Genomic DNA, 3873 nt, shown 5'->3' with positions numbered 1-3873 from the left:
TTTTAAAATAAGGCATGTAAAACAAACATCATCTGCCACATTGTATTAATAAGTAGCTCATATTTATGTGTGTAGGTGGGTGTGTGGTTTTTTATTATTATTTTAACAGATATAAAGTTAATAACTTAAGGACTGTTCAAGCTGGAAGAGACTAGTACCAGTAAAATGCATTACCATAGATCTGACCTGTGTACCTATAAGATGAAATATAGAATGTATGAACAACATTGTATTTTCACTAAAACAGAATGATAGTTTAATTTTTTTTATTCTCAGGCGGAAGAAGTTTTAAGACAAAACATAAATTATAATTGTAAGGTAAGTTTGGGATAAGTAATTGGTTAATTAATCTAGCAAACGTTGTTATGGGTCAGAACCAGAAATCATAATAAAGACTGCTCAACTTTCTTTGATATTTCTAATGTGAATTTCAGATGAAGAGCTATTGTAACCAATCATACCCAATGGTGTGTAACACATCATTAATTTAGGTTTCGTAGACACAAAACAAGATGCAACACAATGACATCATAAACAAACAAAAAAATACAAGAAGATAAACAATAATTTAATTTAAAAAAATGGCAGAGTAAGAAATACAAAACAACCTAAGATTTTATTAAATTAGGAGGTGGTTTGTTGAGGAAACAAGATCACATGTAGCTGTATTCTATAAGTAATAGAACTACCGCAATCGTCTTAATATATTGCAATATTTAAATTTTTGACACAATCACATAAGTAGAACTTACAAACGTATTTGTTTTAGGAGTATTTAATTTTAGTTTACTGCTTAGGCTATAGTGTACTTTTTGCAGTTTTTGTGTACATATATTTAAGAGTATTAATATGTGTGGACTCACGTAATGATGCAGTTTCCCATTCAAACCAAACTGTGACCTTTATTTTATGCTGTGTATTTAATATCTATCTATCTATCTATCTATCTATCATTAAATATATGTTTGATATTTTTCAGGTTGGAATTATTTCTTCAGAATCATGGTGTATTTTTTTATAAATATTAATGAATTCCTACCCTGCTTTTGTACTTTAAAATGGTGGTGAAGGGTATTGAGGTCCAAATTTTAACTTAAACTAATTGAATATGTACATTTTTCAAGTCTAGTTTGTTATCGAGTATTGATCTGCATCTTGAGATTACTTGCATAATGTAAAACACAATATCCATGTTGTTTAATGAAAGAAAAAAGCCATTTTTGTGAGTTTCAGCTGTTTTAAAAGTAATCCTGCTATGTGCTTCATCTCATCACTCGTCTTCCACCGTGGCAACCTTTCAGCCCCAGGAGCGTACTTTGCTTCTCTCCAAGCGTGTTATTAACATGATTGATTGTTGATACCCAGATGCTTATTGTTGGCTCTGTTCTGCAGACAAGTAGAAAAGAGTTACTAAAAAAATACTACACAATCACTAACAACAACAACAACATTTATTTATGTAGCACATTTTCATACAAACAGTAGCTCAAAGTGCTTTACATAATAAAGAATAGAAAAATAAAAGACACAATAAGAAAACAAAATAAATCAACATTAATTAACATCGAATAAGAGTAAGGTTCAATGGCCAGGGTACTGGCCAGACTAACTGTCATTATGCTTCCATACATAGAAAGATGAATACTCATAAAAAATTGATGGGTGTAATTTACATCACAACACATAAGAAACTAAACATTTTTGATAACTGATCATTTTTGCAAGCACATTTATCAAATTCAGTGTTAAAACAAGTAATCTTCCTTAGGTAAATACACTGAAAACATGCAAACTCGGTGTTATCCCTGGCACTGTGAGGCAGGAATGACAGCTGTGTGTTACCACTCTGCCTATGTTAAAACATCTGCACTAAACTTACTAAACTTTAATCAGATTAAAATTGAATGTATGCCTGTAACATCTATTCTCTTCTTATCACTTCATTGTGCTCTAAATGTTTGCTCAACAAATCTCTCAGTAGCTGTCACCAGACTAACATGCATGCACAACAATACCAACATCATTAGGCAATTTCTTTATTGTGAAATGACGCACTATTTATTTATTTTTTTTTTGACTAACAGTAAAAAGCTTCTGCATGAATCAGTATATACGCCAGCATTATTTGTGTCTGGGGTAAATTTTAAAACTCCACCCATCAAAGTTGCTGCAGGCAGACAAGCCAACATGAAGGGTATCCTTACCTTAAGAAGACAGTACCAAGAATCTATTAAAAAAATCTGTTACTTAGCATTTGCCCTTCCTTGGAACACTTTTGGTAGTTACTAACCACTGAATACTGGTGACACTACACACAACCTGCTGTTTTGGAAATGCTCTGAAACAGTCGTCCATACATCACATTTGGTCCTTGTCAAAGTCATGGAGATTCTTATGCTTGCCCATTTTTCCTGCTTCCGACACATCACCTTCAAGAAGTGACTGTTTACTTTCTGCCTATAAATTTCACCCCTTCACATGTGCCATTGTAATGAAATCAATGTTATTCACTTCACCTGTCACTGGTTTTAATGTTACGGCTGATGAGTGTTTATATATGCTGTATACAGTATATGCTGTATATTGTTAGACAAGCACACTTAATGTCTCTTAAGGACTCCACAAAGGTAAGATCAGCAACACCAGAGCGGTAGGTGGTGCAATTGTTAACCCTTTTGAAATTTAGACCAGAAAAGGACCAACCATAACAACTGTGATGCCACTTCGTATTGGACACGGAAATCACGTACCTTCCATCTCCTCCGGTATTTAAGACTGGGAACTGACATTCAGTAAAAAACCCGTGTCTGAAGGAGACAGTAGCTCCAGCTACTTCACATAACAAACACTTGATCACAGAACATGACACTCCCATATACTCTTGTTGGTTTGCTTTTTTTCCATTTTCTTTTGGACATTTAATGGGATTTTACCATGAAGATACCTCAACCCTTCATCTTGTCCTTGTTGATCGTATCATTATATGTATAGTACTGAGTGTATAGTGCTGTATGTGATTAGGTAACTCTCTTTTTGATCTCTTATACCTGCGGAGGCTTGAAATTTTCAATTTAAATATACATCTTTTTCAATAAATTATCTAAAAGGATAGCTCCTTAGTATTTTTAAATAGCTTTTAAAATTATTTTTATATTATTACCAATCACAAGCCTAGGGTTGTGTACTTGTAAATAGGAGATACTACATTACCTTTTTATACTCCTTTCCCACACCTATGGTCCCTTGATGTTTTCAGAGTTGGCTCTAACTTCCTTTAACACTGAAAAAGAATTAAATAATTCATTAAATTGATGAAAGAATATAAAGTATGAGAATTACTCTATTTGTAATTCTGTAGTCCAGGCAGCATATATAAGTTTCAATAACTACAAAGAGAACATCCATGGCAGAAGACGATGATTCCATGTGACGGCAGTGGGCTCACATTTAAAACAGTGTCAGTTGTACTGTCTAGTGACAGTGTGCTGATTGTACAGGGGTGCCCTGACTTATACAATGATGTCCATGGACCACCCATGCCTTTGCCCACTCTACTCCTTCTCTCCAGCCCAGCTGACTGTTTCCCTTCACTGTGATACACAAGTCAGTGTGTTGTTTAACTCCCACCCCTCCCACCCCTTTCCTTCATTGCTGTTGTGTATTTTGGTCAGCCAGGCCAGTGTTTTCTATGTCATGCAGCTTAAACTTTGATTGCATCTTGTCTACAGACTTTAAGAAAAAAAATATTAAAATGGAATGTGAATATAGCTACAATCTTAGGTAAACTCTAAACTCACATATACTTTCAAAATCATAGGGTGGAAAGCATTCTTGCCCCTACTGTACAAAAGTCTCCACATAGTATTGGGTTGT

General features: G+C 34.1%; 1 long non-coding RNA gene across 1 annotated transcript; it reads right to left on the bottom strand.

Annotated features, from left to right (window-relative positions):
* Positions 1 to 554: 554 nt before the first annotated feature.
* LOC120517601 lies at positions 555 to 3667 on the bottom strand. Its single transcript, XR_005631061.1, has 2 exons — positions 3211 to 3667; positions 555 to 1386 (listed from the first exon to the last, which is right to left on the bottom strand). It is a non-coding gene; the product is annotated as an uncharacterized LOC120517601 (long non-coding RNA).
* Between the last annotated feature and the right edge of the window lie 206 nt (positions 3668 to 3873).

Source organism: Polypterus senegalus, chromosome 17 (assembly GCF_016835505.1).
Source record: "Polypterus senegalus isolate Bchr_013 chromosome 17, ASM1683550v1, whole genome shotgun sequence".
Classification (NCBI taxonomy): domain Eukaryota; kingdom Metazoa; phylum Chordata; class Cladistia; order Polypteriformes; family Polypteridae; genus Polypterus; species Polypterus senegalus.
This window is presented reverse-complemented; position numbering and strand designations above follow the sequence as displayed.